Source organism: Mustela nivalis (genome assembly GCF_964662115.1).
Source record: "Mustela nivalis genome assembly, chromosome: 7".
Lineage (NCBI taxonomy): Eukaryota > Metazoa > Chordata > Mammalia > Carnivora > Mustelidae > Mustela > Mustela nivalis.
Genome location: NC_139026.1, coordinates 129,680,285 through 129,702,210, shown reverse-complemented (window position 1 = coordinate 129,702,210; position 21,926 = coordinate 129,680,285). Strand labels below are relative to the sequence as shown.

At 42.4% G+C, this 21,926-nt stretch overlaps 1 protein-coding gene and 1 long non-coding RNA gene across 5 annotated transcripts in view; both read left to right on the top strand.

The window, feature by feature from the left end:
• Positions 1-21,926, top strand: part of NEBL (nebulette) — a 368,185-nt gene that overhangs the window by 189,883 nt on the left and 156,376 nt on the right. The gene's annotated exons all lie outside the window — the stretch shown is intronic.
• The window catches only part of LOC309870067, a 68,126-nt gene that overhangs the window by 5,371 nt on the left and 40,829 nt on the right, over positions 1-21,926 (top strand). The window contains exon 3 of the long non-coding RNA XR_014314465.1: positions 3,696-3,845. This is a non-coding gene — a long non-coding RNA (uncharacterized lncRNA). The remainder of the gene's footprint in view (positions 1-3,695; positions 3,846-21,926) is intronic.

Here is a 21,926-nt window from a genome sequence, read left to right as displayed (position 1 = left end):
AGCCTGCTGCCTCCTCTCTCTCTCTCTGCCTGCCTCTCTGCCTACTTGTGATTTCTCTCTCTCTCTGTCAAATAAAATCTTAAAAAAAAAATTTAAGAAAGTGATAGGAAAATGACACGTATTTCTTTGTAGTGTCTAACACATGTATGAATGCTTTATTTGTTTTAAAACACATTGACATACCCAGTCTAATTAGATGCTCTGAACAACCTCTCCTCAGGGAAAGTGTTTCTATAAGGAATACTTAGACTTTCCCGAGAACTACACACAGAAAATCACCACTTGGTCCTTTCTCATGTCCAAATCCATGGTTTCCCTGACACCTGGTTTTGCTTTATTTTTCCACCTAGAACTTCAAAGGTTGATCTCTTCTTTTTATCCTCCAATTTTTAGCCACAGTCACTTAAAGAAACAAATACATCCCAGACCAGTAATTACTTGTGCCTGGCACATACAAGAGTTGTGGCTATAAAATGGCATTGTCTCAAGGGGAGGTGGGGAAGGGCCCCCTAATAAAAGAATTAACACACATGACTTTTTTTCTTTCTTTCTTGGAACAGAGATTAAAGATCCAACACCTCATTTCTGAAGATCCTTCTTTTGTGAAATCTCCCTTCTTTTCACTTGTCCTGTATTCAGGCCCTTTTTCCTGCCCGAGTTACTGCAGGACCTCCTGATGGGCCTTCTCTCCTTCCAGCCTCCTTCTGCTGCTTTTCCATTGTATCTTAAACACTGCCACCAGATGAGTCTTTCTAAAAAGTCTCTTTCTTCAAGACCCTAATTATGATTCACTAGGAACTTCCCTTGGAGCACCACTCTGCATTGGACCCAATCTCATCTCCAAAGCTCCTCCTTTCAGACTCTAAGGACCCTCCACGATCTGGTCCTACACTATTTTTTACCTTATCTTGGGCTGTCCGTCCACACTGTTCCTCCATTTCTTTTAGGTCTGACCAGCTTACTCTGTTCTGGGCCTTTGCATGAGTCATTCCTCTTGTGTGTAACCATTTCACAGTGTCTGTAAACGACCCTGGATCCACTCTAAGACCCCAGGTATCACGATCTTTCTCATCTCTGAGACATAAGAGCTGTTTGTTCCATGGTGCCCTTAGCTCTCCTGCTCATTTCACGTGTCATGTTCCACCCTTTGGTTTTAAGGAACATTTCACTTGTTATGTGTTTTACCTCTTCAACTTCAGGAAGACAAAGATCATCCATGCCTTTTTCAATGTATTTTTTGCATCCCTACGAATGCATATCATGGCATTTGTACTTTCCCTTTCTTGTCACATCCTGAATTTAGGCCCTCCCCGTCCCTTGCGTGGATTGTGGGAATAAGTCTCTAGACTGTTCTTGCCGGCCACTGTACTGCCTCTTCTCCTTCCTGAGCTGTTCTTGTGGTTTCTTGCAAGTTCCTAAAATGCACATTGGATCATATCAGTCTCTTCCTTCAAATCTGTCAGTAACTCCTTGTTGGCTTTGGGGTAAAATGAGAAACCTTTAGGATGGGAAATGAGTGTGTCCCTGAGTACCAGCTGAGATCTCCAGCCTGGCTGTCCCTCTTGGACCCAGCCCTATGCCCTTCATGCCTTCACCTGGAAGGCTCTTTGTACCCTTTCCCTATCATCCTACAACCCAATGATGCCTCCTTTCCCCTATGGCCTTGTTCTTCTCTTGCTGCCCTGAGAGTCTGAATTATGAGTTATTTTCCTGCTAGACTGAACTCTATTCTGAACTCTAAGATTCAGGCTGCCTTTTTCTCTGTAGCCCTAGCGCCTGGCACAGAACAACATCGGATAAATGGATTTAACTTCTTGGGCCAACATATCTTCTTCCCGTGGCTTTTCACTGTGCCCCAGGCTGCCAGCCCTGGGATGGCTTCCCAGAGACTGTTCCAATAAACACACCCATTTTGATGCCCCCTAGTCTTGTATGCATTTCATCCTATAATGGAGGCTATTCCAAGGAGTTCTAATATTTCTAGATTTATTTTAATCAAAACATCTCTTTTGGAGCTGCATAGTTACACATTGATTTTCTTCCTTTAAACTCTCAGTTCTGTCCTTCATTCCATCATTCTGTAGCACAGTGAAGTTCCCTAATAAATATTTGTTCAGTAAATGACTGAATTCTTTAAAGAGTATTATTTCCTCAAATTTTCCTTTTCTTTTTCCTTTTCCGAAGAGTCTGCCTTACCATTCACTTCTCAGTCTAGGCAAATACAATATTTCCTAAGATATGCACAGCAATAGGGTAGGGACTAGCCTATCCTTTCAACACAAAATTGCCAATGCCTAGAAAGAATAATGCTTGACACACAGTGGGTACTCAGTAATGTATGTTGAGGTGGAGCGCCTGGGTGGCTCAGTCAGTTGAGCGTTTGACTCTTAATTTCGTTCAGGTCATGATCTCAGGGTCGTGAGATTGAGCCCCACATCCAGATCTGTGCTGGGCGTGGAGTCTGCTTAAGATTCTCTTTCTCTCTCTTGGCCCCTCCCCTCGCTTGGACACACACTCTCTAAAATAAATAAATCAATCTTTAAAAAAATGTACGTTGAGTACATGAATGAAGCAGTCATATTTAAAATATTGACTAATTTTGCATTCTTTCTCTTGAAATCTCTGTTTGCAAGACAGTTCTTAGCGTCTCAAGTTGCTTTGACTTTTGTCATTGGTGTTACTTCATAAATATTTGTTCTTCTCTTTTTCCTATTTTTCCTTAAATATTCAGTGATTTCTTGTAAGGACACCAGCTGAATTGAATTGAACATCACCCCAGCCTTTTACCTCCGTTCACCTTAATTGCATTCTTATGGGCCCCATCTCCAAATACAGTCACATCGGGTCTTCGGGCTTCAAGATATGAGTTTTGGAGGGACACAGTTCAGTCCATAAGGGGGCTTAAATCAGCAATGATCTGCATACATCAGAGGTAATTTTGAGGTAATTAAGTAACAAACATCTTGTGAGTATAACCTACTATCATCAGCCAGTTTTTTTTTTAAAAGATTTAATTTATTTATTTGACAGAGAGAGAGAGATCACAAGCAGGCAGAGAGAGAGAGAGGGGGAAGCAAGCTCCCTGCTGAGCAGAGAGCCTGATGGGGGCTCAATTCCAGGACCCTGAGCCAAAGGCCTAAGGCTTAACCCACTGAGGCACCCCGGCACCCCAAGCCAGTTTCTGTGGTGGAGGTAGAGTGCGCTGCCCTGTTGCCATCCCAGGGAAACGTCTACATCCAGTTTATAGATTTTTTTCTATTTTCAAACTGAACAATTTTAACTAAAAAAAAAAAATTTCCTTCTAGGTCCTATTTCTAGTCCTTAATTGGCCCTTGCGAGCCTCCTTTTATCTGTGGTCTCGAGCCATGGTCATTTATAGAAACAAAGATAGCGTACAGTAGTAATTATGTTTTCCAGTTTTCCAGGTCTCGCTGAAATTATGGGCGTTGGAATATAGGTTTCACACGTCCTTTGCTGTCACTTTGGCCTGGACTGACATGAGGGAAAAGGAGGGCAGAGGTGTGACAGTAGAAAAGAAATATTCCTATGCCACTGGGAAAAAGTCCAATCAAGATGAACTTTTTAAAAAAAAATTTATTATTATTTTTTTTAAGATGAACTTTTAAAAAGATGTTGCCATATCCAGTACATTATACAGATTAAAAACTTATAAAAGTATCTGAATTTTCTTCCAGATTTTATTTTACCCCTTGGGACATACCTACAGTGAGCACATACTGGACGTTAAAGAACTGGCAATCTTCCATGTATATTTGTAGAGTCCCCAGATGCAACTGTCTTTGATAATTATGCCGCCTTGTTATAATTTCAGTGGATTTTTACAGGTATGTTTAAAACCTGTTGTTTGTCCAGTTAATAAGTGTAATGGTCGCATGTCATTTTAACTTAAGAGGCCATGAATCAAAGGAGACATTATAAAGAGATTCAATTAGAGCCCATTGGTAACCCAAGCCAAGCTCGTACAATTAAAGAAGATTGCACCATTGGAAGTTAAAAGCCAGAATGTCTTTGTTGTCATAAGCCTATGCAGATATGTCCTCTAATTTGCACGCCATGTTCCTAGAAGAATTATGTCATGAACATCGCTTTTCTTTATTTTTGCTTGTTCTTTCTGCTGTATCTTCTTTTTTCTTTCACCATCGTCAGGTCTGCGCTGTAGCATTTTTTGTCTTCTGTTTGGAATGATATGCAATGCTGTTTGGAAAAGGATATGTTTGAATTTCTGTTTGAAGGGTCTGTTGCTTTTGGGCAGGACCCCCAACCCAGGCTTGGTTCCAAGGACAAGAAGCAAAAAGGGATGATCATTTTCTTCTTTGTTTGTTTGCTCATATTTCTGATTGATTTTTCCTCCTGTGGCTGTATTACCTATAAGAGAGTCAACTTTTGATTTGTTCGAATTCAGTTTTTGTGTCCTGGCATTCTGAGAGCAATGAAAATGGCAGAGTTTGTCTGTTTAGGACACTGTGAAGTAGAGTCGAAATGTAGAAGAAAGAACAGAAGGAAAAAAAACTTAAAAAAAAAATCATTCTGTTCTTCTTAACACTTGTTATTTTCGATGGCAGGAATTGAGTTCCCCAAGACAAAGTGATGTAAATGTTTGCTTTTGTTGTGAAATTATGGTGAGAAGGTGGAGGGCAAGCAGCATTTCCTACTCATGTTCGAACCTTCCAGAACATGGTGCTTTAACTACAGTGAAGAGGATAGAAGTGGAAGTTGCTTTCACAGTTATCTTACGTAGGCAGGCATGTGTTTGTTCTTTAAACATTTGCTGTGGACATCACATTCACCGGGCCCCGCTGATGGCAGAAAACACGAGAAACCATGTTTTGGCACTTGTGCTCTTGTTCAAGTGCATGACGTGGCTGGCGACGGTTTCCACTGGAGCAGGGGAGTCTTAGCTGGAAGTTGAGGATGGCGGAGAAGATGTGGTGAGAGGAGCAAAGCAAGCAAGGAAGAAAGGAATATGATCAAATTCAGAGCACCTAGCTTCTACTTGTCAGAGTGTTGGGGGAGACACCATTACAGAAATGTAGATTGAGGTAAGATCGGTAAAAGACTGGTCTCATATGTTCAAATATGCGTAATTTGTTATCTGTAAAACAAAAAAAAAATCTGTGAAAGAAACCATTTTGAAAATGATGACGGACTTGAGATTTTTGAGTGTTTACCAGACATTGGGCACTTTGCCAGAAGGGGGGAGGGGATATCATGAGAAACAGACTAGATATGACCCCTGACCTCATGGAGCTTAGTGTTTACCCTTTCCCAGCACCCAGATAATTGCTACACAGTACCATAAAAGCTTGATAAGAGGGAAACACTGTGCTATTATCAGAGGGTTAACTAGCCAGCTATGGGAAAAGGAACGGAAACCTTGCCAGTGCTACATTAAAATAGTTTTTGAAGGATTTTACTGCATCATTTTTTTGAATAGTGATGCCTGCTGTTTCGTTGGTATAATAGGTGCCATCAATTTTGCTTTTAAGTTTGCCTGTCTCCCTCCGTCTGTTTTCTCTGTTCCCTGTTTGCCTGTCAGTATGGGTGTCCGGAAAATATCATTCAAAACTAATCAAGCCACAGATTCCATATACAATATAAAAAAAAATGTGTATTTATAGAAGAGCATCAACCAGCTTGTTAATTTTGGGGTGGTTAAGAAGATCAATATATTACTATCTGCGTTCATTTAAAAATTCAGACACATGTTCTTCTCTGCCTTGTGGTTTTCAGGACTCAAGAAATTGAAAAGTATTGAGAGTAAAACTATGACCGTTTTTCTTCATCTCTTGCAAACTCTCACCCTCTGTAGGGATAGTTTGGAATTAAAACGTTTTCAGGACTGGGCCTCAGATTTTGAGAAATTATTTTTCATTTTAAAAGTGTACACCAGGGGCACCGGGGTGGCTCAGTCGGTGTAACGTCTGACTTCAGCTCAGATCACGATCCCAGGGTCCTGGGATCGAGCCCTGCATCGGGCTCTCTGCTCAGCTGGGAGTCTGCTTCTCCCTCTCCTTCTGCTCCTGTCCCTGGTCGTGCTCTCTCTCTCTGTCTCAAACAAATAAATAAAATCTTAAAAAAAATTTAAAAAGATACATGCATCTGAAAGTGTCATATGTGTACATGGGCCGCATATGTTTTGGCTGCCTAGGTCGAGTGTACGTGCATGTTTGAGTGGAGAGCTCCTGGAAGCTGGTGGTAAACATTGGTTTGCACTGTTTGGTTTCCACCTTTGGTGTTCTTGGCCCAATCTGTGCTGACAACGAACCTCTGGGATGTCCCCTTAGTGCTGTGCGGTCTTTTCCTGCCAAATATTGTTCTCTTGCAAGATTAAATAGCTGAATCAGTGTGGCCTGAATCTTGATCCTGCTGAGAATATTAAGACTCCTGCAGGTTGTAATACAGATTAGCTGGTGAGAGCTCTGTTGGAAAAATAGAGTGAGTTTCCCTAAATGAATTTAACAACTGCTGTGAACCTTTTTGTGTCCTTTAACATGAGTGTGTGTGCTGGCAGTTAACCACTTATTTCTCTCATTTTCCCCAAAAGTTGCTCCTGCCCACTGCCTGGGCATTTACTGTACATTTTCATAACTTTATTTCACATTCCTGTTTCGCCAGAATAAGGCATTTGACATATTAAATTGATTCAGTATCGTTCATCGTTATTTATTTGAGGAGGAAAACCATTTTTTTTCTGAAATTATATGATGAATTTAACATTACTTACCTAATTAAATGAACCACATCACTGGCTTGTTTAGAATAAACTGATGGGTGTGTTGCATTTCTATCACAGGCTTTACATTATTGGTCGAAAAACAGCGAAATATCTAACAAGGGGCAGGAAGGATGGACTGGCCAGAACGATTTACATCGTTTCCAGCCTCCATTCCATTCCTATTTCTGCTTCTCTGATTAGATCATAACTTTTGAGGGTTCTGAATTCGACAGAGATTATGGTGCTCCCCCTTAAATGAAATAAATTAAAAAAAAATCAGCACCAATAATGCGAAACGTGAAAGCATAGTATACACAGATAACCTGAAAATGAGAAGTTGTTAGATTTTCTGATTGCAGTTCATTGAACACTTTTCTATTTTGGGGGGCCCTTACCTTGTGTGTGTACAAAGCATGCTCCTCTGCTTCTGAGGCAGCCTTCCCATCTGCTGCCCACACAGTTCATCTCCTGACAGCTCATGTGCGTGTGCGCGTGGCGTGTGATTTCTCAGTACAAGGGTCTGTGACCAATTTGTTAATAGCAGAGCATCACACAGTGGTAATACTGTTCCCCTTATTAGCGCTGTATTTACTTTTGCAGATCCCTCCGTAGGTTATTACTGGAATTATTACTATGAATATTTTAAAAGGTACATGACTAGTTAAATTATTTTTTGAACTTGTTGGCATAAATGCACCAAACACTCGGGGTAAGAAATGTACTGAGAGAAGGCGTGGGAAGAAGGCAGTATAATGGTTTGGCAGTGTCTAGTGCGTCTCCATAAAATGAACTCTATTTTGCAGTTCTCCTATATAAGGGTGTTAGGCAAAGAACTGCCTGACCTTAATTTCTGGGTACTTTGGAAGTTAGCTTGTAGCTTCACTGGCAGTAAAGAATTGGGGTCAGAACGGAGGTCTTCCGTCTGCTAATCTGGTTTGCCTTTTTTCTGAATGCTTGACTCTCCGAGTCACGTTGGTGGCATTGTTGGAATTTGCAGTCCTTCAGAATTTGACTTGCAAGCTGCATTGAAAAAGGAACTTTTAAGTATTAAATCGTAAATCCTCTAAAACATTATCAGTGGCTTAAAAAATTAATCAGTTCAAGTGGACAGAAATATTAATGCATTATCCTTAGCAAATGTCAGTGGAATGTCCATACCTGGGATTTTTCCATATTAAGACTAAATCCCCCTTTTAAATTGTGAAATAGATCACACATACAAAACAGTCCACAGGAACTCATATGGAGTTTAAAGAATAGTAATAAAGTGGACATGCGTGTACCCAACACCCAGCTGAAGAAATAGAAATTTAGAAAATTTGGAAGGCCCCTCTGTTCCCTTAGGTTTATACCTCTACCCTCCAAGTAGCTATCAGCAACACAAAGACCACGGCATCCTGAAAACACACATTTTCATAGTAACATGATGAAAATCCAATTGCCATGCATGGAAGCCATTCACGGGATTTTGGAGAAAACCTGTTTGGCCTCTTGCACTATTAAAGCCTGTATAGTCTCTAAGGACTTACGCTCATTCAGCAGTTTGGGACTCAGGCAGGAGCATGACGGTCTCTGTGTATGTGGGCATCCTGCTCTGTGCTCAGAGGACACCTACTCCCTGAACAGAGGACAAGGAGAGGAGCAAAACTTCACGAAGGCCACACTGTGTTGGGCACAGCCTTTCCCACTTCTTTCATCTGTTTTTCTCAACATCCTCAGAAATAACTATCATTGCCCGTATGGCACAGATGAGACAAAGCTCAGAGAGAATGGACAAGTTGCCTAACCACAGAGCTGGGACTTGGGGGCCCACTTCTTTTTGTTTGTTTGTTTTTGCTTTTTGTTTATTGTTTTTTTTCTAACTTAAAATGCAGGATTCTCCCTCTACACCAGAGTTTTGGTATTATGTGTTATCTGGAGCCCTTGGGCCATAGAGCACATAGAGTCACAGATAGGAGGTTTTTTGGTTGTTAACACCGAAATTGATTTATCCTTAAATGGCATTTTGGAGATCATATGGTGATATTAGGACCCAATTTAGAAGTTTCCAATTTCCTAACTCCAGGACCGGAGCTCTTGGAGCAGAACCTCCCATTGAAATGTTCTTCGTGTGTTGGTGTACAGGAAGGTTTCGCATGGGCCCTGGCAGCACGAGCATGGGCGCTATTCAGGTGGTCCCTGATGTCGAGGTTGAATGAATATTCCCCCTTAGTTACCTTCCTTGTCCTCCCCTCCTCTGAAGAGACCTTCTCTGTGCGTGGCACCGTTTTGGGAGCTGAGGATATAAGATGGAAGCAAAAGTCTCTCTTAGCCCAGAACATGTCACACAGCTCTCATAAGCCTGTTGAGAGGGAGGTATGGTTTCAGCGTCTGGACCCCCCAGAGTCAGGAACCTTGCCCTAGCTGGGGTTTGATGATGGTCACAAATGGCTTACATAAGAAGGTGGCACGAGATGAGTTTCTAAGAATGAATACGGGTAGAAGCAAAAAAGAAAGAAATGATGGTGAGCCGTGGCTGGTGAAAACGTCCCACTTGGGGGACCAGCATAGATAAGGAGTTGAGAAGGGGCCTGTTTGGTGCATTTGAGGAACTGTGAGTACGAATTTTATCCTGGAGATTTTGGGGAGTACCCAAAAGATGTATTTAGTTAAAGATGTTAGGGTCACTGTTGGCATAAATGCCGGGAGTGGTTTAGGTAGGCTTGTTGTCAACCTGGCCCTCCGCTGGGTGGGATTTCCCGGTCATTGTCTCTGTGGGATCCTGAGAGCCCCCATGTCTGGCTGTCGGGCCTGGGATGGCTTTAGCACTAGTATTTGTGGGAGTCTGCATTTGGGGAACAAAAGAAGAAAATAATGAGTTCTGGTATCTCTATTTTAATGCTATACCAATGGGAAAAAAAAAAGGAGAACTTAAGCAGTTTCATTGCATGGGTTTAGAATTGAATGACAAACACTGAGCACAGGTGTCTGTATGGTATGTAAATAGGGCAGTGGTGTGTTCACGCCCCAACTGCGATACAAGCCTGGGATGGCTAGTCTGCGACACAATGTCAGGTTGGCAGGTCTGAGAGTGTAAACCCCTATTAATATGTATGCCTTCAGCATTGCATGCAAATGCTACATTAGTTCCATACAGATATGGGCAGAAAAATCTCAGTGAACGAAGCTGTCTACAGTGGGGTCGTGGGGGGGTGTTCTGGTAAACTTATTATTGTGTTTTAATAAAGGTGAAACCTCAACCTTTGTTGCTTTGCCACAGTGTCTCCAAAACTTAGATGACACACCAGGGTGCAGCTAGCTTTAACTAAAAAATGTAACTCCCTTTTCCTTATTGTACCGGCCGGAGGTGACAGATACTCATCAGCACAGATCACTATATGGGGCAGGCAGATGGTCGAAGAGGTGACCTCTGGACTCCCTGGTATCCTCAGGGCACCGTCTGGAAGTGATATTTCTGAAAGTTTATGAGGATGCCTGTTTGAGACTGTTCACCTTTGACTGCCTTGGGTCCTCAAGTCAGAACACACAGGAACAAAATCCTAGCAGTGGAATCGTTTTCAATGACTTAGTGTTATGTGTGTAAGGAACTGAGGACTGGATTTTAGTTAAAAGCAAAGGAAATTCATTTTGAATTGTAGCACACACAATGTGAGTAAGAAACAAGAAATAACTTCCTAGGGGCACCTGGGTGGCTCAGTGGGTTAAAGCCTCTGCCTTCAGCTCAGGTCATGATCCCAGGGTCCTGGGATCGAGCTCCGAATCGGGCTCTCTGTTCAGCGGGGTGCCTGCTTCCCATTCCCGCCCCTCTGCCTACCTCTCTGACTACATGTGATCTCTGTCTGTCAAATAAATAAATAAATAAATAATCTTAAGAAAAAAAAAAAGAAGCAACTTCCTATAATATGTGGGTTAGATAAGAAAGTCTGAAGGCTCTTTTGACTTTTAAAATGACCTATTTTAGGGGCGCCTGGGAGCATCTGCTTTCGGCTCAGATCCTGATCCCAGGGTTCTGGGATCAAGCCCCATATTGGGCTCCCTGCTCAATGAGGAGCCTGCATCTCTGTCTCCCTCTGATACTTCCCCTGCTTAAACTCTCTCTCTCTCTAATAAATAAAAAAAAAAACTTAAGGGGCGCCTGGGTGGCTCAGTGGGTTAAGCTTCTGCCTTCAGCTCAGGTCATAGTCTCAGGGTCCTGGGATCGAGTCCTGCATCGGGCTCTCTGCTCAGCAGGGAGCCTGCTTCCTCCTCTCTCTCTCTGCCTGCCTCTCTGCCTACTTGTGGTCTCTGTCTGTCAAATAAATAAATCAAATCTTAAAAAAATTTAAAAATGACCTATTTGAGCAAAACATTGTTATCTCCATCATTATGCCTCTTTTCACCCATATCTCAAATGGGAATGATCCATCACAGTTGATGCTTATTTTAAGCTGAGATGATCAATGAAAGTCTGATGGAAGTGCCCTTTGTGTGTCGCAGAAGAAAGACACCATTACGTAGACATGTGAAATCAAGCTCTCTCTATGGAGACAGGTGCACAGAGGTCTGATTGGCTTTCCTTTTGGGGCTTTTATAATTTTATGAAAATGCGATTGAGAAACACAGGGAAAACAGTGTAGTCTGGCTTGGGAGAGTCGGGGAACTGCATGTGCCCCAATGTAGGGGAGTGGAGGGGAGAGCAGGCTTCATCACTGGTTGCTTGGGACTTGGCAGATTCTCTTAAATCCCTCCAGATCGCACATCGAAAACCAAGTGGTGGTAATTATCCCTGAAGCCCCATAAATGTTATGTTTTGAAATGGGAATTAATACCAGGCAGAAAGTTCCATGTTTTAGGAAAGATCCAGTTTTCTTCTTCCTTATGGTTTTTTCTTTTAAAAAGAATTATTTGAGATGAACTGACATGTATGGCCCCCAAAAGGAGTCAACCTAACCTTATTCATGAGGCGGGAGAATGTCGAAGTCTGAACAATGTTGGATTACAAGGTCATTTTGAAGGACAGGATGTGTAATAATTAGAACAGGCAGAAATTAAACCACAATGAACAGTAATCCTAAAGAAAATTAAAACACAGAAAACACTGCATTATTTATTTGGATTCACTGGGAACTTGCCAAGGGAGAGGCAGCTGGCTTTCTGCTCTTTGAAATGTTTGTAGACTAGAGGAGAAGCTGTCAATCAGATTTAAGCCCTCACTTAATTCTTGCTCTTAGGCCAGATCTAACTGTATGGAGAAGTGGGGAAGAGACATAGTTAACGAAGTGACTCAGGACAGCAGAGACCCGGGCCATCGTGACAGGTAGACCAGAGCTTGGATTCTGCCTGTGCCAATTTCATATCACCACCTGACATTTAGGCTCTGTCCTCAGACCTTGGGGACCTTAGGAGCTGATTTTAGAGGCAGATGAGGCCTGGCTTTGAAGGACAGTATCTGCTTTTATTATGTCTGTTACTCTAGGAAACAGAGTAATAAGGGTTTCTGCCTCACTCCTTTCCCCATATCTAAATTTGCACATTTGTAAAATGGAAATAAAAAATCTGCAACTTGGGACGCCTGGGTGGCTCAGTGGGTTAAGCATCTGCCATCAGCTCAGGTCATGATCTCAGGGTCCTGGGATCGAGCCCCACATTGGGCTTCTAGCTCAGAGGGGACCCTGCTTCTCCCTCTGCCTAACATTCCTTCTGTTCCTGCTCTCTGTCTCTCTGACAAATAAATAAAATCTTTAAGAAACAAACAAAAAATCCGTAACTTCTAAGATTATTTTAAGAATTACAAATTAGCTCTTTTTGTAATTAAAACACTTGGCTTAGTGCTTAATAACTGATAGTTTTGTTATTGCTGTGAAATAACTTAGGAATTGAGACACAATCTTGGCACAAAAATGTATATAAAGCGTCACTTTGTTTTGTCTTTGGAGAAAAAGGAATACTATTTCTAGTCTTCAAACTGATCGCCGTGGATAACAATTTATTTTATTTTATTTGGACTTCCTCGAAGTAACATTATTTTGATTACTGTCACTCACAGTGTTGTATGAAACGTCATCATTAAACAGGCTGCAAAATTTTTCTGGGCGCTAATGTCCATTATAGAATTTTCACTGATGAGCATAGAAGTTGATCCTTTTAATAAGAATAAGCATACTGACTTAATGATTCCCATGTATTCAAGGTGAAAAAAAATTCTCATCAATGCAGCTTGGCACAACACATATTATTTTAAGTTCACAAATGAATTGTTTCCCAGTTCAGGCCCAGGACCCTGTGATTTTCAGGCAGATCATTCATGATGTCTTGCTTCCTCACAAGCATTAGGATAAACATCAAGGTTATTTAAATGTCAGCTTTTAAATAGGATGAAGGAGACTAGATGGAGGGTAGATGGAAGAGAACCTATAGTTCTGCTGCAGTTCTGCATTTTAACTGAAAAGGGTAGGAATTAACATTTAAATTCTGCTACTGCCTCCTGAAAGGGCGCAGTTTCCAGAGTCAGTTTTTGATCAGAAGGAGGAGATCTATCAGTGTCCATGGCAATTTCCAGGCGATGCGGATATATGAGGGCCCCTCACTGCAGTGGGCTTGCTCACTGGGGGCGTCCCCCGTTCTGTTATCTGTGTTCTTCCGTGCAGTGCTCCGTGACTTTGATAAAGAGAAGCCGGTAATCATCTACAGCGTCTGTTAAAATTAGTATTACCCGTGAGCTCACACTTGCCCTCCGTCATGCTCAGCGCAGTCTTGGCAGGTCCAGAATTTCTGCTCTTTTTCATCCAGAAATGAATTTATTTTGTGACCTTTGTTAGGGATAACCATGCTGTGTATGACACATAACCCACACCTGCAGGAGGATTCTAGATGCTTCTGCAGGGTGACTCTTCAGGCACTTACCGCACTGTGTCAAAGCACTGATTGGATTTTTCTCTCTCCCCAGCCAGATAGACTGGGGTTCCTTGAGCTCAGGGAATGTGGTCAGTCCTATTTTTAACCTCAGCACCAGACATGGTGCCTGGCATGTCTTAGCCTCCAATAAATGTTTTAATGAATAAATAAAGTGCATGGCATTTCCCCTCACTGTTGCACAGCACGCAAGTTTATTTCCAGATTCATTTTCACTCCAAACTCTTAATGAGGCCCTGACCTATTTTGCCATACTCCTGGCTCCCTTCTCCTTCCATTTGCCTCCTAGCAGAGACACATTGCAGTGTCTCAAAGATTTGTCTGTCAAGGAATGATGAGGGATGTTGCCTGTGCTGACTTGCTTGAGTAGTAGTTAATTGCTGAAACCAACAGTCCTTGGGTCTGAGCACAACAGAGGTTTATTTCTCTCTCACGAAATGGGTCGATGTGGGTTGGCAGCAGACGGGGTGGTGTCAGGACCATGCTTGGTGCCTTGATGTCTATGCTGCCCCCTTGGGTCTGAGAATGCTGCGCTGCTTGAGCTACAGGTAGATGCAGGCAAACAGCAAGGAACCCTGGTGGGTGATGAGTGGTCCCAGGGGCTGGGTCTTGAAGCTGCGTCCCTCACGGCGATCCGTATTTCACAGGAGACAGTTCCATTATAGGAGCTTGCGGGGGGTCAGGAGGAAGACAAAAAGTAGGACTTGGTGGCCATTGTCAGTTCTTGTCACAAACCTTTTACCAGTAGTCTGTCCTTCAAGACGAGGCAGAAATACTGTCGGCCTCCCTTATCAGTGGGGGTTACATTTCAAGACCTCCAGTGGACACCTGAAATCCCCAATAGCTCTGAACCCTATATATACTGTGGTTTTTCATATGCATTTACACCTATGATAAAGTTTACTGTGTAAATTGGGCAAAGTAAGAGATTAACAATGACCACAAGTGATTAAAGAGCAGTTATAACAATATACCATAAAGAAAGTGGAGTGAATGTGGTCTCTCTTTCTCAAAGTACCTCATTGAACCGTGTTTGCCCTTCCTCTTGTGACGGTGTGAGATGACAGAATGCCTGTGTGAGGAGGCAGAGTGAGTGAATGGCGTAGTCACCGTCACACAGTGTCAGGTCACTATTGACCTTCTGATGGTAAGTGGGAAGGAAGATCATCTGCTTCGGGGCCATGGTTGACCATGAGTAAGCAACACTGTTCAAAGCAAATCTGTAGATGACGGGGTGGGGGGCTCTGTAGTGCCAAATGTTTGGTGTGTCCATTCAGCCTTTAATATGCTTGCCATGTTCTCACAAGAGCTGAATTTGAGTTTCAGGGAGAAGATGGCACTGCCTATAGTAGAAGTAATACTTTGAGTTGAGAACTCTTTTTCTTTCTTCTTTGTTTTGACTGTAGACCCGTCAAGCCTGGTTCAGTCACAGCGGACGCCCAGTCTCAGGTGGGCAGTGAGATCTCATCATAATATGATGAAGAGGGGATACAGGTTCAAACGTGAAATGCAGACTTGATTTTTTCTCTCAGAGTTCATGAAGAAACATTTTTAGGTTAAATTGTACTATCACAAAAAGTACAAAGTAAAGAAAGTGAAACTCATAGTGTACCCAGCTGGCCAGATCCTGAACTGAGAGGACTCACACAGTCTCTAGGAAGTTATTTCCTCAATATCCATCTCCCCCAGGTAAGAACTTTAGCCTGCCCCCATTTGAAAATTGGAACTGACTGGAGGATAAGAGCCAACTTCCAATGGACAACTGTGTTATGTCCAACTTCACTAAACCCTGAGGCTTTCTTGTATTTTCTTTTCTTTTTTAGCTGAGATGTAGTGGATATGTGACATATTAGTTTCAAGTGTATAACGTAATGATTTGATATTTGTATATGGTGTGAAATGATCACCACAATAAGTCTAGTTGTGATCCATCACCACACATAGTTAGATGTTTTTCCCTTGTGACAATAACTTTTTTTTTTTTTAATCTATTTTAGAGAGGGAGAGAATATGGGGGGGAGGAGCAGAGGGGGGGAGAAAGAGAGAATCTAAAGCAGACTCCATGCCTAGCGCGGAGCCTGACTTGGGGCTTGATTCCACAACCCTGAGGTCATGACCTCAACCCTAAGGTCGTGACCTAAGGCAAAATCAGGTCAGGTGCCCAGCCGACTGAGTCATCCAGGTGCCCCTCTTATGACAAGAACTTTTAAGATCTACTGTCTTAGCAACTTTGAAATATAGTCTGTGTTATTGTTGACTGTAGTTATAATTCCATACATTACCTCCCCAGGATTTATTTATTTTAGACCTGGAAGTTTGTACCTTCTCACCCCCTTCACCCATTTTGCTCATCCTCTATCAGCTGCCTCTAGTAACCATCAATCTGCTCTCTGTGCATTTTCTTTTGTAATTTTTAAAAAGTTTTCCTTTATCTGACATGACTATGCATGAATGAGACAGATAATATAATGTTATCCAGGTAAGCTTTGAGAATGATCTTTGAGAATGATCTTTGAGAATGAAAATTATTTTCGAGTCATGTTCTTTGTGAAAAAGCTCATGTCTGAGGCCATTCAGTGACTGAAAAAAAGGGACATTTCCTTTTGGGGTCATATGTAACAATTCGTAAGTTTATTCTAGAAAAGAATTTAATTCCTTTCAGCTCAGGAGAGATACATCTAAGTGTAAAAATTACAAATAATCTGAAGGCTTCAAAGAGTTTGTGGCAATCCCCAGTTTGTGACTACAGGATAGCAGACACACTGAGAGAATCTGGTCTCTTCCAATGGGTTGTGCCTTTTTTTTTTTTTTTTTTTGTCATGCAAACTTGTGCATGTATTTTATGAAGTGTTAATGCAGTTAGTATCTAATGTTCCTAATTTATGCAATTGGATATTTCATAAATGGGCTTTCTGCATGCAAGCATTTGTACACATTAATATTTATGCAAGTATTCAAATCAATGCAAGGGCATCTGTCTGAGTATGTGATAAAAATATGCATATGCATGAACATTTGTACCAGGGGAGAAGTCCCCAAAGTTAGTGATTGCTGAGGTTACAGTTTTCAACTTTTGTCCTCTTGACGAAATCTCTTTGACTAGAAAAGGCAGGCAGAGAAACAGCACCGGCATTCATAGTGACAAACGAAATTGTTTTATTTGACTGTATTAAATAGATGTAAATGACAAGTCCATGGACGCTTCTTTAGTCAGCAATGCCATATGTAGAAAACAGTATTTTAGAAAATGTGGCAGTTGTCACAAAGAGCATGTATTCTCATTTATTGCCAATACAAAGAACATGCTGTTAGTAATGAGAAAATTTTTGTCAGACCTGTTTTATTTCTTTATTATTTCTTTATTTCAGCTTGAATGTGACCCCTAGAAATAATCAGCAGAGTCAGTATGGGAGTTCCTGAGCTGATTTTAGGAGGCATATACAAATGGAAAAGGTGACAAGAGAGGGATCTGGGAAGGAAAAATTCTCATTTCAAGTCCACTGGTCACTGTTGATGTGCTTGTACATGACATCCCAGAGGATTCTGGTTTTGGAGTCTTTTATAGGCTGGAATCCCCAGTCTCTGGGAGGCCAGGACCTTCTGGGGCACTGCTTTGGAACCTAGAAATCGACAGCCCTCCCTGCTTGGAGATCTCCTGACCTCTACCCTATATCTTTGTTATTTTAGAGGAAAATCATTCCTGGATCTCTTCATACTTTTGATTCTGCTTTGTCTACTCATTAGGTTCAACTAGCAAAGAATTTCTTTTAATTTATAAACTTAGTTGTTGGTAAATTTCCAGGCTCCCATGTTTTCATTTCATGGTAAGCTACAAGGAAACAGAGTTGATTCTGAAATAGCAGTTTTGCAGTTTGAAGATGTGTTGAAGACTTTTCTTTTCCTCTTCTCTTTCATTTCTTCTTTCTTTTCTTCTTTCTTTCTTTCTTTCTTTCTTTCCTTTCGTTTGTGCATTCCTTTGCTGAGGAATTTATAATCTACCAGCTGTTTGGAAGAGATTGAGAATTGTGGTGTACCTTTGTCATGCTTGAGCAACATCTTCCCAGTAAAATTTTGATTGGCTGCTTTTGAGCTGAAATGTCAGCGAATTAGCATTTTTTTTCCTTATGGGAAAGAAAAGGTTGAGAAAATTATGAATGGCTTAGGTATGAATTGAAAGGAATTGCTTGCTCAGTTATACTGTCCTTTCTCAAAGCCCCATTAGTGCTTGCTTTTCATGATTCACTGAAAGGAAGGGGCAGGTTTTGTATCATTGTGTCATATGTGGAGGGCAAGGCTGTCACTATGCATGGGACAGAGATGGCTGATTAAAATGTTCTCATGGGCATAGAGTGTTGCCTGCTTTGGTGTTTTCCAGTTTTATCATTCTGGGCTATGGAGAGAGACTGTGCTTGGATCACATATGCTTCTTGTGAACTGGAGGAGGCTCAGAACCATTTGCAAGGATTTTGTCTGCCTTGGTGGTGTTTACGTGGTCTGCCTCTAAGAAGAGGTCCTCCATTTAGGCTCAAAGAAGAAGCGGCATCAAATTTCCCAGTGGGAAGGAGTTCTATATGTTGTGGACTTGAAGATGAGGCTAGAGTGAACAAAGGAGAAAGTGGCACAGGATGTAAAGGACAGAGAAGACAGGGCCATGATAAGAGTTGGTATTTTACGACAAATACAATGGAAGCCATAGGAAGTTTTAAAGGAGGGGTGTGACATGATTTGATTTACATTTTCAAAAAGATTACTTGGCAGATGTGTGGGAACAAAATGAATTGCACGGGGCTAGGAATGAACACAGGGAATGATGACGGGGGACAGGTGAGGTAGGGTGGTTAGGGTTAAGCTAGTGGTAGAAATGGAGAAAAGAGGACAATTTTATGGTTTTTTGGGGGGAGGTGGGGCTCTTTCAGCTTCATGCTAAAGAATGAAATGTGGAGAATGAGGAAGAGAGAAAACAGAGATGTCTCCTAGAATTTTCGTTCTAGCAAATGGGTGAAAGGTGTGGTCATGTCACTTAGACAAGGAAGACCAGGGAAGGAACAGGCAGTGGAAGGTAGAAGTATATTGGAACATCCAAATGGAGGTGACCAGTAAGCTCTTCTCCCTACAGCATGGAACTCAGCGGGGAGAGCAGGGAAGGAGGTATAACCTGGAACTAGTCATCAGCATGTAGATGGTGTTTCAAACCCTGGAATTAGCTGAAGTCACTTAAAGAGAAAGTGTAGAGATGAGAAGGGGAGCCAGGACTGAACCCTTAACTCTCCACCTGGTACAGGTCTGGGGGAAGGGGAGGAAGGAGCCATGGTGGGTCCAGGGCGATGACAGAGAAGTAAGATAAGTTAGGAAACAGAAACCAGGGGAGGAAGATATTTTTAAAAAGGACAGTGGTCAACCGGCAAATGCTGCTGAGGGGTCAGATAAAGGGAGGACCCCGAGAAGCTCATTAAATCTGATGCCGTCAAGGGAGTTGTTGACCTTGGCAAGAGTGGTGTCAGTGACGTGGTGGGCCGAGGGTCAGGCTGGAGTGGGAGATGATGAATTGGAAACAGTGAACAGAGGTAACTTGTTGAACAAGTTTTGCTGTGGAGGGCAGCAAAGAAGGGACTGCAGCTGGAGGTAAGTGTAAGGTCAAAACCTTTTGGAATACATTTTTCTTTTTTTTTTTTTTTTTTAATTTTATTTATTTACTTGACAGAGAGAGATGACAAGCAGGCAGAGAGGCAGGCAGAGAGAGAGGAGGAAGCAGGCTCCCTGCTGAGCAGAGAGCCCGATGCGGGGCTCGATCCCAGGTCCCTGAGGCCATGACCCGAGCCAAAGGCAGTGGCTTAACCCACTGAGCCACCCAGGCGCCCCTACATTTTTCTTTTTGTTGTTGTTTGGTTTTCGTATGAGAGCTACTAAAGCATATTTGAATTAACATCCATGGGATTGATCCAGTAGAGTCAAAGCTGGGGTTGCACCTGGGGAAGAGAGGGTTGGGGCGAGAGAGCAGGCAAAGCAGAGGTGAAGGGGTCGGCCTTTGATAGGGCCCAGGAAGGTTTCCTCCACCCTAGCAGGAGGGAAAGCACAAGGTGAGGAGTTTTATGCTTGGGTACAGGTTGGCTTGTGGTCAGTGGAGGAGGGCGAGGTAGTCACAAAGGGCTGCTCCCGGTTTTTCTGGATCTGTGCCTGTGGGGTCTGCTCGCCATACCTTTTCACTGCCTTCCCCTGATCTCCTCTTTCTTGGGGCTTCAGAGTCTGGTCTCTGCTCAGTCACCCACACCCATATACGTCCAAGTCCTTTTGTGGGTGTTTGCAAGTACTGGTGTAGCCAGGCTTGGAATGAGTCTGAGTAACGCCTTTACCTTGATGCTGAGCTGCCCAGGAGGGTAGCCGACTGGCCATATGTGGCTGCTGAGTGCTGGAAAGGTGGCTTGTGTAATGGAAGAATTGAACATTTAATTTTATTTAATTTAACTTTAAAACTAATACTTGATGCAGTTATTAGAAAACTTTTACTCTGTTTGGGACAATATAGATATCTGAATCTATACCAGGTATCTTCAGTAAAACTGAGCACCTAGACTGTGAGTGTAAATTGGACCCTGGGGCATATTGAGTTATGAGTCTGCCTTCTGCTCAGATCATGATCCCAGAGTGCCGGGATCAAGTCCTGCATTGGGGAGTCTGTTTCTCTCTCTGCTCCTGCTCCCGCTAGTATGCTCTCTCTACCAAATAATTATATAAAATCTTAAAAAAAAAAACTTGAAAAAATGAAAAAATAAATAGTACCCTGATTTCAAAGACTCAGCTAAAATATATGTAAACTCTCATGGATAGCTTTATATTGATGGCAAACATGTTGAAAGGACAATAATTTGAGCTAGACTATATTGCTAAATTAATTTCACTTGATTTAAAAAATTTTCTTTTTTCAAAGTAACTACTAGAGGGGCACCTGGGTGACACAGTGGGTTAAGCCTCTGCCTTTGGCTCGGGGCATGATCTCAGGGTCCTGGGATCAAGCCCCACATCGGGCTCTCTGCTCAGCAGGGAGCCTGCTTCCCCCTCTCTCTCTGCCTGCCTCTCTGCCTACTTGTGATTTTTCTCTCTGTCAAATAAGTAAATAAAATCTTAAAAAAAAAAAAAAACACTACTACCATGTCATTATCTCCAGAAATCCAATGCGTGTGTTAAAAAAAAATAACAAAGAAAATAAAAGTAACTATTAGAAAATTTAAAGTTCATAGCTTACATCGCATTTCTAATGAGTGGTACAGTTTTATGGACTGTGCCTTTAAGAAAGGCTCCTGTTTTAGATATACATTTGGTCATGAGTACATAGGAGTCAACCACATATCACCTTAAGGAGCAGTGACTATTCAGGAAACATGACTTCTCAAGGTTGGTGCAAAACCAGGACTTGAATACCAGCTCTCCAACTGCCCGCAGGCTGTGCCCTGGCTCACAGGCTACACGAAAGTCATTTGTGCATTCTTGCTTTCAAGTTATTCTGTGTTTACCCTAGCAAAGGATATTTACATGGACACTTAAAGACAAGAATTTGGTTTCTAACTTGAGTTGTTGAAATCATGACTCTCGGGATCTGGTTTTTAATGAACTGTTACTGACTTGGCTTTGATTTAGTGGAGGATACACAGTTTACAGTCAGGCCTCCCTCTGTCCTTGAATTCAAAGACTGACCATCGGCTCTTTCACATCTTATTCACTAGTAACGAAGACCACTATTTGCTCCATGCACTGGGTCTCCTATCGCCAAGCGCCGGCGTGCCCTTGTCCATTATTCCGTATCTGATGATACCCTCCCTTCCTCTTGCGACTGTTCGGCTCTCATTAAGAATCCCTGTGAAGAAAAGAATTATGAGTTTCTTATAGGAATAATTTAAAGTTACTATAAATTTCACATGGTTAAGCTAAAGTTTGTGACTCACCACAGAGTTCCGTGGGCATCTGAAGGTCGGTGCCCAGGAGGCAGAGGGAGAGAGGGCAGCAGGCTCTCTGCTAAGCAGGCAGCCTGATGTGGGGCTCGATCCCAGGACCCCGGAATCATGACCTGAGCCAAAGGCAGCTGCTTAACCCACTGAGCCACCCAGGCACCCTTTGGCATCTCTGACTGTTCTCCGGGCTCTAGCTCATCTGTGTTCTCTTTCCGGAGAGGGGCCTTTGTATCTCGTCTTTGAGTCCTGAGGCCCAAGGGGGGAGCTTGTTCTATCGACAGGAGTGTTGGTAGGTTGTGCTTCTCTCTTCATGCCATCGATTCTCCCTCCCTCCTGAATCCTGTGAGCAGAGCTTA